This window comes from Uranotaenia lowii, chromosome 2 (genome assembly GCF_029784155.1).
Source record: "Uranotaenia lowii strain MFRU-FL chromosome 2, ASM2978415v1, whole genome shotgun sequence".
NCBI lineage: Eukaryota > Metazoa > Arthropoda > Insecta > Diptera > Culicidae > Uranotaenia > Uranotaenia lowii.
In genome coordinates this window covers 162,380,905-162,398,202 of record NC_073692.1, presented here as the reverse complement: position 1 = coordinate 162,398,202, position 17,298 = coordinate 162,380,905, and positions in this window count along the sequence as shown.

The window sequence follows — 17,298 nt, the reverse complement described above, 5'->3', positions numbered from 1 at the left end:
GTTCTTTAACGGGAGCACTTGAAAACAAAAGCAGAAACGACAAAGGTATCTTCCAAGGCTTGAAGGTGGTTGACAAACATTTATCAATTGAAAACGCTGTTTCTCCATCATCCTTGAAGATTTGGTAGCATTCGGATGGAATCTCGAATTTTGAGTTTAAATTTCATGTGTGCAGGTTTGAAGTGAAACACCTCTTATTTCCGAAATAAAATCAAATGTAAGAATTTCAAATCAATAGTAACCTTAATAAAATTCATTTTAAAATAACCAAGGCTCAAATAAAGTGTCCAGATCAGTACAGCATCAAATAAATCAAACTGAAGCAAACAAGAACGATTCAATAATGGGTATGGCCTCCTTTAGCCTTCAACACCTCCTGCAAGCGCTTTGGCATACTTTCAACAAGCTTGTGCAAGTGTTGTGGGTCGAGTTCTTCCCACGCACGCAGGGCATCTAAATATGAATTTTTATTTGTCACACCAGTCTTATCAATCCGAGCATCGAGGATGGCCCACAGATTTTCGATGGACTTCGTCAGCTTGGCTTTATGCTTCGGATCGTTATCCTGCTGGAAAATGAAGCGCTCTTCGAGGCCCGTCTTGATGAGGGATACCTCGAGATTTTCCCGCAGGATATTGCAATATTACTCAGCTGTCATGATTTCGTCAATTTTACCAAACTGCCCACCCCATCCCAAGAAAAGCATCCCCACATCATGACGTTACCTCCTCCGTGCTTGACTATTCCTCGGATATGGCGGTCTTGGAGCTCGTCACCCGACTTGCGCCACACATAATCCCGCTTTCTTGAATAGCTCGAATTTGGATTCGTCGGTCCACAACACTGTTTTACAGTATTCGAGTGGTTTATCGGCGTGTTCCTTAGCGAAATTGAGCCGCTTAGCCTTGTTCACCTGTCTGATGAGAGGCTTTCTCACTGCGATCTTACTATGCTACTCCTTCGCTTGGATGTGGCGACGGACAGTACGACGCGATACCGAAAGTTGGAGCTTTTCCTGTATCTGCCGGATCGTAATTTTTGGGTTTTTCTTCAACTCAAGAATGATTTTCTTGTCCGTTCTGGCATCTGTCTTGGGCTTCCGTCCTCTTCCCGGGCGAACCACCACTGATTCGAATGTTTTCATCTTCTTCAGGATTTTTGATACCGCTGTCTTGCTGATTTCGTAATGCTTGGCCACTTCCCGGTGCGTTTGACCGTTATTCACATCACGAACAACCAGTTTCCGAATGGACAACGGAATGGAACCAGAAATTTTTGCGTTCTCCATATTTTACAACTTATTCGAATGTAGACACCTGTTTGAACATTCCAGAGCCAAGCCAGTTGTTTATGAAACGTCAAAATTCACCAAACAAACAAATTTGAGGATCCTCGCGATGGAAACTTATCGAAATTATACTGATTTTTTAGTTGGACACTTTATTTGCTCATTATTTGTTTGAAATATTAACTATTTTTTTTTTTTTACAAAAATTGGAAAGAACATAATAAACAATATTTTAAAAATAACAACGATGTGAATTTTAACCAGAAAAATATAAGAAATGATAAAACAATAATTTGTACACTTTATTTTGCCCCTCACTGTACCTTATCGATGACGTAATTTGTTAGCACGTTGTCACAAACACTCCCTTACGCATTTTAAAGCGAATTTCATACTTAATACCACCTCGTAATAAATTATGTAAGCAAAAATGGTTAACTACATTTACTGCTGGATCAGGTTGGATCGGTATTGGCACAGTTTTCCCGTTTGTCCAGATAACGTGCCGTTATGAAACAAATTTCAACCGTTTTCGACCTCCTTCCCCCTACGTAACAGATATATCCAGTCTTTGTCCCCTCCTCCCTAAATGCCTTACGTTATATTTAAATAGTTCCAATGCCATTGCGTTCAATATAGTGATATATTTTCTCGAGGTTTTTTCAACAACCGCGACATCACTGATTATATTTCATGTTGACCAGACATCCTTCAAACAGCTTCCAAGTGTCGGAACCAAACAAAAGAAAGGGTTGCCGATGACCGAGGTGTTTGATGAATTTTTCATCCTCGCTGGTTGACAAGGTTGGCAATCACCAGTGCGAAAACTTCGGATTTCAACTGCATTGAAAATATCAGCTATCCGTCACCATGAGCAGCAAGAAAATATATCCGTAATAATTGGCCAAATCATCGAATGCTCTTTAGATTAACCAATAACTAAACATATTTAAAATAAGCATTAAAAAAAAAGATTGATGGGAATAATTGAAGATCTGTTTGATACTGGTTGGGAAGCTTTTGACAAACGGTTCGGACTGAAACGTAGCCAAAAAGTTTATTCAACCGTAGAATCGTTGTCAAGGGTAACCCTTTAATCCTTAGAATTGTATAGAACTGCAAATAAAGAGAATCCATGATAAAAGTAACGCTTAAATTTCATCGATTCAAATGAACTTGAAGGTGAACTTTAAAATTAAACTTTTTCAAAATAAAAGCTGGTACGGGATTAATAAAAACCCCATAAAAGAAATGAATGAAAAGCTTAAAAATTTATATTTTTTGCATACTCTGATTTTTTAACCAGTGAAATGTCGAAATACGGATTCCTTTCATTAGCTTCAAAATTCAAATATCAAAATTCTCAGTAATCATGAGCATAAGATTGATTCTGTAATAGGGATAAATTTGAGAATCAAAACCTAGGGGGCTTAAAGCATTGCTTGGCTTGCCAGAAAGCCTCATGCCACATTTCAGCTCATTGGGATAGCTTTAAGGGGTCGATCGTTATTCCTCAAAACTTTGATGCATATTCACATGCATTGATTGCTCTTCACATTTAATATTTTTAAACTTGATGTTATTCCACACATTTCCTGTCCTAGTTATAATAAAAAAGTTATTAAGAGAAAAAGTGAGGTATATCAATCTCAAGGATGACCAGTAAATACTTCTTGTTGTTCGAGAAATGTTCACTTTAAATGGGACAGTTATAAATCTATGTATCTTGAAAACCATTCAATTGTTCGTGAACCTTTCAAGAAGGAATTTTTTCATGTAAAAATATGAAAAAGGTGATTTACCAATTTATGTGAGAATTTTTTTTTGTACTTATATCAAATCATGCGCGGATCTACGGGGGGGGTGATGGGGGTGATCACCCCCCCCAGGCGGGAAAAATAAACCATCATTAAATTGGTCACACATTTTTAACTCAATTTAGATGAAATATAACTTTTTCATGTGTCAAAATATCTAAACATTGACATTACCATTTTTACGCGTACATAAGAATTCAATAGCTGCTTAAAAATATGCTTGAATTGAGTATACATAAACAGTATGCGCATGTATAACTTCGTGTTGACCTCGGGCGTGCGAAAAGGATAAAGCTTGCACCTCACTCTTTAAGGAATTTCCTTTAGCATGACAGCAGATTGGTTTTCTTTATTAACCGATATCCAGTGGAAGTTATTTTTCCTTTTCTTATTCATATACGTAGGCAAGTGTGCGTAAGAACCGCCAAAAAAAACTCTATAGTTGATATTATTTCCAGATGTAGTAGCCAAAATCTGATTGATCAAACTTTGCAGACATCCGGATCTGCTGCCGTTAGTCTCTACTTTCAGGAACATGTATGCAACCGAAGATTATAAGGGGAATCATGAAAGCATCGAAATGTTTTCAAGTTCTACTAGCAAATCCAGAATGATCAGACGTTCGCCTCTGCTGCAGACCCATTAGTCTATCAAATAGATATAGGTGCTGCTTCAAAGGTTCATCCTAAACCTTACTCAACTATTGATGATATCCAGGGCCGGATTAAGCCATCGGGGGGCCCGGGGCAATTTTTCTCGGGGGGCCCCTTTGATTCGATTTTTTTTTCAAATGCTATCCCGGAGAATACAAAACATTTTTAAACGTTTAAAAGAACTGGGGATGAGCTCAGTATATTTTCTTCAAATAGCCATGTTTACTGCGTAGAATATAGTTTCTGGTATCTTCAACCCTTATATCCCCAACTACAATTCTCTGATTTATGAAAATTCCCGGAGAGATAATTCAAATGATTTTCATTTTATCATTGATCGTCTGATTTGTGCCTCATAGAGAAATATTTACCTAATGACAATTGGGAAGCATCATGAGCATTTGAAACATAGAATAAAAAATTCAAAAAATAAACAAAATAATTGAATTCAAATTTTATAGATATACAGATATGAGAGTTTAAGAATTCAAAACTTAAAATCAGGTTATATTTACAAATACAATTCAGTGTCTCAAATCTAAATCATAATTTCAAATCAAGTTTTGAGAAACAAATTAAGAATTAAATTTAAAAAAAATCTAAGTTACAATCAGAGTCAAAGTAAAAATCAAATGTGAATTTCAATTCTTTGAAACACGAAAAAACGTTTTCATGAAATGTTTGATAACAATTTTTTTCATCTGATGAGAATCATATTCATTCTCATCAGATAACAAAAAAAAAATTCTACAAATTGTTATTCTAGACGTAACAAAATTTTCATTCCAAGCCCTCAAAGCCAAAGGAGTATAAGTGCAAAAATGATCGATTGAAATAAAATTCAGAATTGATATTAAATATTTAATACACAGAATGAGCAATAATTGAAAACGTCAGATAAGGCATCCAAATAAGTGTAGTACCTTAAAAAAAGATCCTGAGTTCTCAAAATTTAGAAATACTATGAAACTGAACTTCAGTTTCTGAAGAAACAACACAAGACTTGACAATCTCTATTTATTGACTCTGGAAAAAAAAGATTAAAAACATAAAAATATTCATGTTAAGAGAATCACTAATTTTTTTTTATTTTCTTATTTTTTATTTTTATCACTCAATAATATTATAAACTCAACTGTTAGATCATTTTTATGATAATTTGAGAATAATCAGTTGGAAAATGAAATGCTGAATTCAGTATATTTACTTAAGTTGATGATAAAATTTTGGATGCATCAGTTTAAAATGTTATCAATCGAATTTCAAGTCAAGGACAGAAAAGAGAGAAATTCAATAAAAAAAAACTCTGTATTATCGATTGGTGCAATTTAGGCAACTACAGTTTTTTTTAAGATTTTATTTTCACAAATAGGGAGAGAAAAGTGTTTAGAATTTATAAACCAACGGAAGTTTCAATAATAATGATTGAAAAGTGAAAAGTTATAATGGCCCCCTCAAGTTATGTATGAGAAAAATTATTCTCGATATTATTTCACGGGTGCCCCTTTAGTTGTTATATTTCAAGTTTTCATTCCGATTTTCTAGTGTTAATTTCTTTTCATAGATTTTCAGAAATTAAACTAGTATGATTAAAGTTATGTTAAAACTTTTTTTCCCTCGGGGGGCCCCCCTGAGCCGGGGGGCCCGGGGGCAATTGCCCCTTTTGCCCCCCCCTTAATCCGGCCTTGATGATATCTCAAAGCTTAACGTTTTAACTAGACACGAGGTACCATCAAGTCACCATTCACCGCCCAGACACCATTTACCGCCCAAAATCACCCTTTTGTGTGTATTTCGAAAAAACTGGAATTTTTTCTCCAAAAATAAGACCTGTGTTCTGTGTCGGCATCATTGTTCGACCATTTCACTGAAAAATCATCACTTAATTATAATTATGCTAACTATAGCCAGAAATAAAATATTTGGTTTTTCGTTTCCGGTCAAATTATTGAATTCGACGCCTGTTAGCGAACTAAGCATAACTGTGCTCCTAGGGAAAAAGGGGTTTTGTTTACTAAATAGTACCTATTTGTCCTACAATCGACTTGAAACGATAGTTTGATTTTTGTAGAATAGATTTGCATCGGAAAATTTTCGATTTTTTCAATAGTTGTTGTTTTTTGAAGCGTTTAGTGATGGGCGGTAATTGGTGTATAAATAAAAGTGTGGGTTCCTAATTACCGGTCACGCACAATTTTTTTGTTTTTAACGTATGTATTTGTGTCAAAAGTGTAAATTGTAAAAGCATTTAGTTTGATTACGTTAGAAAATGGTGTTTTATCGCTGAAAGTAACCGATTACTTGAGGCTGTTTGCCGGGAATCATCATTTTGTCAGTCAACGCATTTTGTTAAAATTTGTACAAAATTTGCGGGAAAGATTTCACAAAATGTATTCTCTCAAGATCCAAAATATGGTTTTGACAGCTCGTTACATCGACAATATTAAAAAGAACAGTTTCTGTGTTGTTAGATAGTTTTTCCTTAAGGGGGGGGGGTAGGGTCTAACACTTTAAAAAAATCGATTTTTTTATTTTTTTTTTTTCTTATTGTAAAACATTTCAAGAATGTTGTGTCAAATTTTCAAGCCAGTTGAAGAAAAACTGTAGAAGTTATAGGCCTTTATCTCCTCCTATCTTATACTGCAAGAAAGCAAGAGCAGAAACTTCAAACGCGTTTTTCTCGAAAGCACATTTTTAAAGACCGTGGACATCGTCATTTGAAAACAACTTATCCGATTCTTTTCAAATTTGGAACATATTTTCTACATATAAAATACCAGACCCCAACGTTTTTGTTTTTTGTTTTTTTTTTTTACTTTGGGGAGATTTTACAGGTGAAAAATGGCGGATTTTTTCGTGAAAAATCATATTTTTTACTTCAAACAGCCACAAAAATTTCATAAAAAAAAAATTTAAGTTAAATAAAAACGTTGGGGTCTAGAAAAACATCTATTAAAAATATTTTGCTCTGATTTTTTGACTTGAGATGATTCTGTGCTGAGATACAGTGTCCACCGCAAATCTTGTTTTTAAAAAGGCATCCTCGAAAACGCTCCGTCACCGGCTCATTTTTCAATATTTTTCTACGAAAAAAATACTAAATGTGCTTTTAACAATGCTTTTTATAATGCAAAAAATTTGAAAACATTTGTTTGAACGATAGCTCTAGAAAAAAATCGTGAAAATGGTGTTTTTTTTATAGCCGTTAGACCCTACCCCCCCCTTAAGAAAACATTATCGATACCCGAAAAAGTCGAGCGGGCGGTAATAGGGCCAGTTGAACACCTCAACGTGTAGTTAATTATTTTTAAAAGCGTACATTTTTCGCATTCCATTAAATTTTTTATTTAAAGTAGAGCAGTTTTGAGATGTATTGGAAAAGAAAGCGAATAAAAATCTGCCGTCGTTTTTTTATTACACATGTTTGAAGTTGATAAACCGCTTAACTGGGCAGTAGATGGTGACATGATGGTACCTCCACCACAATTTTAGTTTCCATAGTCCGAGCATTTGAAAAGTCGAAGTGCTGAAAAAGAAAAACGATACGCAAGTGCAATGCATTTGGAAACATTCAAAAGTTGGCTAGTTTTTTTTCCCAAAACTAAGCAAGGTTATTTTTGTAAAGTCTGTTCGCTCTTTGTAGTCAACCTCACTGGTGGAGTTAATCAAACTGATCAATTGTTAAATTTGGTTACTAAGCCACTGACTTGTTTTTCAAAACTCACAGCAAAAGAAACGCTGTAAGTATTCAATAAGATTTAAAGAGACAAATCTATTCAGCAAACCAATACCAATCTGATAAAAATAAACAAATGGTCATTCCATGTCTCCAACTAGATAAATAAACGTAAATTCAACTTCATACCAGTAAAAAAAAAACATTTGTCTGCGTTTTGCCTAAGACTAAGCCAGCCACAAATAGATTTACAGAATTCTTTTAACAAACCTTTTTTTTTAATTTTCTTTAACATTATTTACATGCTGCTGAATTTTCTTCATCTTTATCATCAACATTTTTCCTGTCTAAGTTTTTATTTATCCCAATCACTAAAAAAATTTTGCCATATTTTTCGAAAACTTTCTAAATCACCCCTCCTAAGAGCAATCTCTAGATCCGCGCCTGTATCAAATCAGTCGGTGCACCCTTTTTTCAATTTCGATTTTCGTCTTATCTATATCTTTATCTTAGATGACTGCATTCTTCTTTTTCCATTTTCAGTATTTTTTATCTTTACTTAAATAATTTTTCCGACCGGGATGATTTTAAGGTTATGTAATGGCTTTTTGGTCTTATCGGTTAATGATTAAAACACTTTTATTTGTGCTTCAGTGTTTTAATCATTAACCGATAAGACCGAAAAGCCATTACATAACCTTATCTTTACTTCTTATTTGACACAAACTAAGGTAATTTGGTAGATAAATCTTTCGAATTGAATGAGATTTGTTCATTTTGGGGCCACTAAAACACGTTTTACTGGAATTTCAGGTGGCAGAATCCGACAAAAACATAGAAGAAGTATCATAAGATTCGATTAAAAGTGAAATCGATTAGTTGAGATCGTAAGTTGAGGGTTTTTCAAACAAGACTACTCTTTTTAGGCTTTTAAAAACTTCTCAAACTAAAGTTTTCGACAAGAAAACTTTGTATTTTTTTTCACAGGAGTAGAGACTTGCAAAACCAAGATATATTTCACAATGCAATTTGAAAATATAAGCATTATTCTGCTGGGACCTTGTACACCAGACAAAGTCAATTTGGGGTCATTTTTGAATTTCTCAAATCCTAGGGTCTAAATAGCTTCGTTTTGGTTCAAAACTCATCCAAGATTTTTTTTTTTTAGAATTTTTAGGTTAACGGTTGGCATGAGAAATTTGATGATTTTGTTCTGAAAAATCAACATCATTTATGTTTCTTCTGTGGAATCAAGTAGTAGGAGAGAGTGGGGATACGTGATCCCCTTTTCTTATTTTCACCATATCTTTTTGGAAAAAATTAGCAACTCGCCGTCTTTGACATTTTCTAACAGCTTGTAACTTCAAGTTTCTATGCTCCAAAAATTAGAACGATACTTGAACCCGTTGATGAGCTAGAAGCATTTTCGTGAGAGTAAAAAAATTGCAATTTTTTTGAAGTTAGGGGAGACTTGATCCCCTATTAAAGGAGACTTGATCTTTTATTCAGGAAGCCCTAATCCTTGTATAAAAATCAAACAAAACCCCAAGATAAAATGTTAATTGACTATTTTGGTCATGTTTGTTCTCATTTCACAGTTTATAGCAGACATAAGAAGAAAATTCTATAACTTTGTCTCAACGCTAATTACATTGCATACTTAAAGGCGCCATTTTTTTATATTTAAGAGAAAATTAATTAGTTTTGCTCTTTTCTTCAGACAATTATTTGATAAATATTAGTTTTTGGATAAATATTAGTAATTTTGTAATCAGCAATCATAACGATCAATTCAGAAGAAGAATATGCCATTTAGAAGGGGGATCAATTATACCCAACTCTAGGGGATCAATTGTACCCATAATCAACATTTTAGAAAACTTTTTCTGAAAAAAGTTGAGAGTTTTCCATTGCTTTGAAAATATGGCATTATGAAGTTCATTTTACGCTCAAACGATTGATACTTTGGAGCAAATATTTTTTTCATAACTTTCCCATGTAAGGAACATTTTAAAGTGATGAAAAAAGATCTTCAAGTCACATTTTGTGAATTTTTTTTTTTTCAAACAATTATTTTGTTAAAATTTTTTAAACTACAAGCATTGTTATTTTGCTCATTTTGGCATATTTTTCTAGAACATTTGATCTTTGTAAGACATTCCAGTTTCGAGATATAGCTAAGGAATCAAGTATCCTCATTCTCCCCTATACTAAATGGTTTCGTGCCAATTTATGAACTCTCTTACGGAAATTTTTCGCTGTAGGTACAGCTTTGTGGAAAACCGTAACTGTTATTAGCTGTTTAATTGAGTTGTGTCTTTTGGTAGGTATAGACAAACAAAAAAAAGTTTCTTGTTTGAGGTTTACAGGCCGGATTCCTGGGCAACACTTCTAGCCTCTCTCTCAGAGACAAATTTGCTAGTCGTTTCAGCGATCAACACTTAGTTTTTCACTGATTAGAAATTTAAAATGCTGGTATAAGCCTTGACTTCCCTGGTGATCTTTAACTTGGTTAGAACTTTATGGTCATTCTTTCATACTTGCTCATGCAAAGTAATTTTCGGTATAAACAACGGTTTTGTCAACTCTCGATTTCAGAATGTTGGGTTTTGAAGGAAACTGTGCAAAATTATTTGTGTTTTCTCTCTAGCATCCTCAATTTCTCTGAAATGCATTAGTTTTAAATTTTCAAAAAAATTATTCAGAATAGTACAAACAATACAATTGGCTGTTTGAATTTTGATACCTAGGAACTTAGGAATCACCTAAAGAGGTATCCCATTTCGAAATTATCTGAGCTTTTTATCTGGTACTTGTTTAACATACCATTGAGATAGACATACTGCATCCTTAATATTTTTGTTTTTATAATCCGTATAACCGATAATAATAATTTATTCAATCGAATACCATAAAGTCTTCAAACGACTATGTATCTTCAATCCAAATTCAGCAAATGGCAGCGGAAATTTCTTGATGAAATGTTGATAAACGGTAAAAGTCCCAAAACTACAGAATGGAAAAGTCATCAAAAGAAATGTTTCGTTAGAATTATTTTATATTATCAACATTATAAATATTTACCTTTCAATTACTAGTCTTATATAGTTAAATGAAATTTTTGAAGCTAATGCATATCATTCCGGGTTATTTCGATTTCTAGTTGTTTGAACTGTATCAGTATAACGAGATACTTAGCGATGTAGGAGAAAATCTAAATAAAAAAATACACCGGTAATCATTAAACACAGAAAATCAATTCATCGAAACGTATATTTACCTCGTAGATTAAACTTCTGTCCACGTGTAAAAATCCAAAAATGATCATGTTCTGACATCGACTGTAACGCTTCAGCAAATATTTATCAATGAATTTTTTCAACGTTAAATCCTTTTCAATCTCTAAATGACTAATCTGGAGTGCCAATTCATCGACCTGCAAAAAATATTAAATTATACCTTTATTCATTCGATCTGAAAATCAGCCATTCCAATCGTTATACCTTCAACAAAATTGAAATCATTCCCTCGAAATTATTTACCTCTTTGTTAGCAGCTTCAATTGCGATAACTGCCATAACGAATTCAATAAATGGCAGCATAATCCACATTAAGCCAAGAACAATGTAAATGCTGTCAGCCCATTCCAAGGGGTTATCCGATAAATAAATGACACTGAGAATTTGAAAGAATTGTATGCTGCCTACCACTATTAGGTAGACTAAGAAAAATCCGAACATTTTCGAAACTCGATTTATTAAGTCATTTATGGTTGCCATAAGTCGATGCTGAATGTACAACGACAAGAAAACAGTTTTCAAACAGGGCTCTCTTTTAACTAATGTTTGCAAAAATGTTAGCTGATTTTTAATTAAGCTAACAGTTGTTGATAGAAACAAAGCATTTGGGACAGAGCTCATAGAATAACAGCAAACCAAACATACTGGTAGAAGTAAGTCAAATGAACCTAGGAAGAAACTGTAAACAGTATACAAAAGCTGTCCTAGTAAAACGTGTAAGAAAATTGCACAAACTATGAGCAGTTTCACATTAATGTGCACTTTTTTAACGTCCTGCTCATATGAATATCGCAACTTTAGAAAATCGTAAACTTCTATCAGTTTATTGACTGATAGAACGATCGAAGAGTTGTTCATGTAACCATCTATAATGCCACCTAAATTGGCATTCAAGAAGAAAAAAACATTGAGCACCTGTATCAATGTTTCAAACCCCGAAAGTGTGACGTTGTAAAACAACCCAGTTTTCAGCATATGAAGAATCATGTGACATGTTACCAAGACCAATGGCAAACAATACGAAACAAGCCATAGTATGGAATATTTCTGACGTCGGAAGCACCGATTTTTACTATCATATCCGATGGAACTTATACACAAAAAATTTGAAAATCTAAAAAGAGTTCTGTAAACCACTGACAGTTCCAAATGTTTCATTCTATGAGATACACTAAAAACTAAGCATTTGTTGTAATAGAAGTAGTTCATTCATCTTATTATTCCTGAGAGAAAACAACCCCATTTGCGATCTTTAAAAAAAACTAAACCAGACAAGTCGTATTGTCATGTCAATGTCATTTTTGGATTTCTTGAAAGTGAAATGGTGTTTTATTGGTTCTCGTCGTGCATTTGGGAATGAGTCATGAAAAAAATATCCGACACATCAATTTTCTAAATACCTCATCCATTTGCCCTTGCGACAAATTTCATTGTAAAGGTTATGGTAGTGCCACTTCTATCCCGATCCTATTTACTTCTCCTAAATAATGAAATGTTACGGAGTAAAGTATGTTGTACGTTAATAAGTTTACCTCGCATAAATGCTCTTTTGCTCTTTTCAACATCTGTAAATTTTCTCCTAACTTTTTTAACAATCTTTATCAATTTTCAATTCAGATATTCTTCCTCCAAGAATATAATTTTCAACAGATATGCCGAAAATAAATTTACAAAAATCAATTAACGGTTGTTAAGTTATCTTAAAAATCATAATAACAGGCTTTATAACAGTTACAATCCTAAAAAGGGTTATCCAACAAATGTAAACGAAGATGTCGCCTAATTTCGTGCTCGGTATTGAATACTCAATATGCACCCAGTTTGGTTACAATTTGCTTTTGGAACCTTTATTCAGCCAAAATGGAACACGTAACGCAAAAACGTTTTGACTATATCGCTGCCGAACTGTCTTTACTTCCATGCGTTAGTTTTGTTCTCTTCAATTCAATCGCCTTATTTGCGATGACAGGATAAATTATAGAATGTGTATTATGTTAAGCATGGGGTATTTTTTACTTCCAACGAAGACTAGTCTTATGAGGTTCTACTAATTACATGGAATCACCCAACATACGGCTATGCGACACAAGACTTACCTTCAGCAAGGTTGACTGTACAATGACCGTTGACTTAGAGACAAACACTCACTTGCACTAATGCGCCCCAAGGCATAGCTCCTGTTTATACACGCTACCGGACAAATAGTCAAATAGGCTTAATATATATCACACAAGTCTGTTTTTTTTTAATAAATCTTAACTTTTGGAGAATACCTAACAAACACATTCTTGCTGAATAAACGCTGAAAAAATTATGTGGTTCAATTTTTAATCAGCAATCTGGCTGAAAAGAGGCCTCAACAATTCAGTAATTCACGTGTTATTATACGTCAATAATGACCAATGACTGTCCGATGTTTGGCACGCACTTTTTCCCCTTTGTGTTGTTTTTTTTCGTTTCAACTGCCCCGAACTTTAAACCTCCGGCTTGTTAGTCGCATGCCGCAAACGTTACTTAAAAATTCTGCAAAAAATCATGAATGAGTTTTGAACCAAAACGAAACTTTTTAGACCCCAGGGTTTGAAAAATTCAAAAATGACCCCAAATCGATTTAGTCTAATACCTACATAGATGCTATCTCATATTTTCCATCAGTTGTCCTGTCCTGCCATGCAATACGGTTTACTCCTCGCGTTTGTTCGATTTCGTGTTTTGGTTGGTTTTAATGAGGAATCAGGGCAGTTTTTTGTGAATACAGTGAAACCAAACCAGTGCCGTGTATCACATTCAAACGAATGATTTGAGAATCCATCATTATTTGGAAACTTGGATGTGGAGTTAAGTGTTGAAATTTTGTTTGGAATAAAAATGGCCACCTTCGTTGTGAAATTTTGTCTAGAGTTTCCCTGATAGGTGCGAGCGAGAGGGTATACTTGCTCCAATGAAAAGAGCTCTACTTCTGTTTGGGAATTCCTGGTGTTGTGTTGGGAAGGGTTCATCAGCGTATAAGTATGTTCCTGGTTGTTGAAATGTTCCTATACTGATTCTAGAAGTAATAGTTAAAAGAAACTAATTGAAGTATGTGATGAAGTATTGTCAATTGCATGAATTTTTAGACAATTGAGAGAATCTGATTTGACAGGTAACAATTCCGCACTCACTAACACCATCACATTCTTTATAAAAACTATCATGAGCAAAAGTTGAAAAGGGACTATATGAAAAAAGGACCAACATCAGAGTTCAGTTACTTCAAATTATTTCTACCAAAAATCAACTTTCATACGCACCGTTACCGTCTTCAACAAACTGCGCAGATTGCACCTATTTAGACCCCCGTGCAAATAATTTGCGCGCAGTAAAATCTGCTCACAGACCTATACATAGACAATGACACATATCGATATTCTTTACATCTTCGGATAAAATTGAATTAAAAACAATTGTGACTGGTGTGTCAGTAAAAATTGTCAGTGAATGCATAATTTTTTGGCTAGTTTTTCAGTTATTCGAAAAACGCCCGAATGATGCATAATTTATTTGTTCCACTTACATTCTTGTACCCGGATGTACAGAATGCATTCTGTTTTCTGTTCGTTTCTTTTCATTTGTTGATCGGTCAATTTTCGTTATTAAACTCCTTGGTTCGCATTTCATAATAATTTTCGCCAAAACAATGACGATTATGCCGTTTGAAAATGTGATTCGAAAATCAGAAGCGAGCAACGGCTGATTTGAAAAACTGACACGGGTTGTCTATGTGTGCGTCAATGCGAAAATATTTCTGCGTGGAAATTATTTGCACAGGAGTCTAAATAGGTGTAATTTCCGCAATATTCTACGCAACACAATGTGTTTAGGTTGAAAGTCACAAAACGAATGATGACTATAGCCTTTTATTGAATCTTGTATCCGGAGCTTGTGCGTTTGTACACATTCTCATGCTCTTCCATTTGGAATTGTTCATGAATGATTTATCGAAAATCACTTTGCTATACACTACAGTTGTAAGGCGCACTCGGCATAAGAAGGATACCACTTGCTAAGCACGGAAATTTTTGAAGACATTTTGGTGAGATATTTCCGAATTACATTTTTTCTATTCTCTTTCTATCTGTTGCTGATTAAAAAACGATGTTACAGCTTATGCAACTATGGCGAGTAGCAGAAGCTAGCAACGGGAGAGTTTCTTTGAGCGGTAACAGTTGATACTTTAATCGATCGATTTACAACTAGATTTAATTTATCTCAATAGAATTTTTAATAAATCACATCAATATGTATCTTACTATTTCCAGTAGGTTAACATTCAATTGAACTGGATAATTAGTAGATAGTTATTGTCTGTTAATGAAAACAGGTTAAAATATATTTTTTTATAGTTTTGATAATTTCAAAGCTCTGAATCCTTTTTTGTATGTATTTCTTGCCATTGGAAATTGAAAATCGAATAGTAAAAAATGAATCGCAAATAAACAAAGACTTTACTAAAGCTTAGTTCTTTTAAAAATGGGACACTTTCTTTTGCTAATAGCTCATTTACTAGTAGTCGGACATTTAAAATTTTTACAGCATTTTTCTGCCTGTGAAAAGTACTTTTAGATTTATTTTTTATCAAAATTTAGAATTTACGCATTTTTGAGACATTTGCACATTTTCCTTCGAAATCCGCCAGTATCAAATCGATAGCTGACAAAACCCTTGATTATTCAAAGAATTACTATGTCTGCACAGTAAAAAAATGTGTGGCTATTTCAAAGACGTTGTCATGATAATTTTACCATTTCTGCGTTATAGTATTTTCAACCATGGTAAAGTATAACAGCAATTTTGTAAAAGTGTGCATGGAATATTATAGCTATTACTATGTATCTGGTAATTTTCGATAACTCTCGTATTTGTTTATTTGTTTATTTGTTTATTTGTGTAAAAACATCAACGGATCACCTGTTGATCCTAATGATAGCTTAATAAAATAATGAGTTACAAACAAGTTAAAAACTACCTTAGTCTACACAGTCCTCGATACCATTAAAATTTTTCTTCGGAAAGTGGCTCTTGAAACGTTGAAATCGAAGTACTCGGCGAAGCGGTTAAAAGTTCTAAAAATTCCTATAAGAGCGCTGTTGGCTCCGTAGTTTTTCAGCCGTATTGGAACATAGAGCTGCAGATTGTGGTTCCTTAGTCCTCGGGGCCGCACACTGAGGGGAATAGCTTCCAGCAACACGGGAGAGCCAATTCTCGATGCGAGGAGATCCGCTACGACTAAAACACGTGCAGCGTTTCGGCGGACATGAAGTGTGTCCAAATCAATTAGGCGGCAACGGCTTTCGTAACTGGGTAAACGAAACGGATCTAGCCAGTTCAAGTGTCTCAGGGCATACCGCATGAAGCACCTCTGGATAGCCTCAATTCGTTCGGCCCTGTGGAGATGCAATGAATCCGCAGCATACTGTAAGTACTATATTATATACTAATATACACATCAACGTACCTACGCACCGAGCGACTACGACGAGCTCGCTAGCATCGTGGGTGAACTGTCTCGAGCATTCTAGAGTAGACTCTCGACCGTGGCACATCGCTACCACAAGTGGCGACGAGGTGAAACGACGCGCGTGCTAAGTAAAAGAAGTGATTTGACCTTGGTGCTTTGAAATCGATTAGCTGGGGAAATATCTGGGAAAGTGTTCTTAAATTTGAATACAAAAATGAAGGTTTTTACTGAATTATGTGCAAGTGTTTTCTAATTGGTTTTCGGTGATTTCTAGAAAAATTAAGCTAAATAATAAATGTGGAAAAAAAATGTGAAATAAATGTGAAAAAAAGTGAATCTCCTACGGCCTTATTTTCGAAGCAAATTATGGTTGAAAAAAAATTTGAGATTTGCACAGAAAAAGAAATATCTTAAGTTGTTTTGGGAATTTGGGTTGTTGGATGAAAAGTGATTGTGAGTTTTGCTGCGTTCGTCAAGGGAAAAGGCAAGATGAAGTGTGATGAAACACTTTCGGCTTTGCATTGGATAGTCATCGGAAATAAAAGGTATGGTCAATTTCTATTATTATGCTTGTTTAAAGTAAGCCGGTTTCAACTAGAATTGTTGATTGCGTGGCAGAACAACGGTGCTCCTCGCGCTTTCACGGAGAGGGGTAGTTGGTTGAGCATGGATAGAAAGAAGCTTGGATGATCGAAGCAAGAACGCTGGCGCAAAATAACGGTGTTTTGCGCAGGCTAGTCTCTGAAGGCGAGTGGGAAGTGTAGATGCGTACAAGTGTTTCTAGTGCGTTATCTATATGCTTGGGGTGAAGATAGATGCGGTGCATTTTTGTTGGAATAATATAAAAAAAAAATTAATTATGAGTTGAGTTGTTGTTGTTGCACTCCTTTAGTTTCGTAGCTTTCCTAGCTATATGAGGGTGATTATTGTGTATTGGGTGTGTACGGTTTGCAAAAGCAGTTGTTTGTTTCCGAATTGGATGAAGTTCAAACTTTAATAACTAAACAAACTAGAGCATTGAACGGATGAGAAAAAAATCAACGAGACAATTTCGATGACTAACAGAAA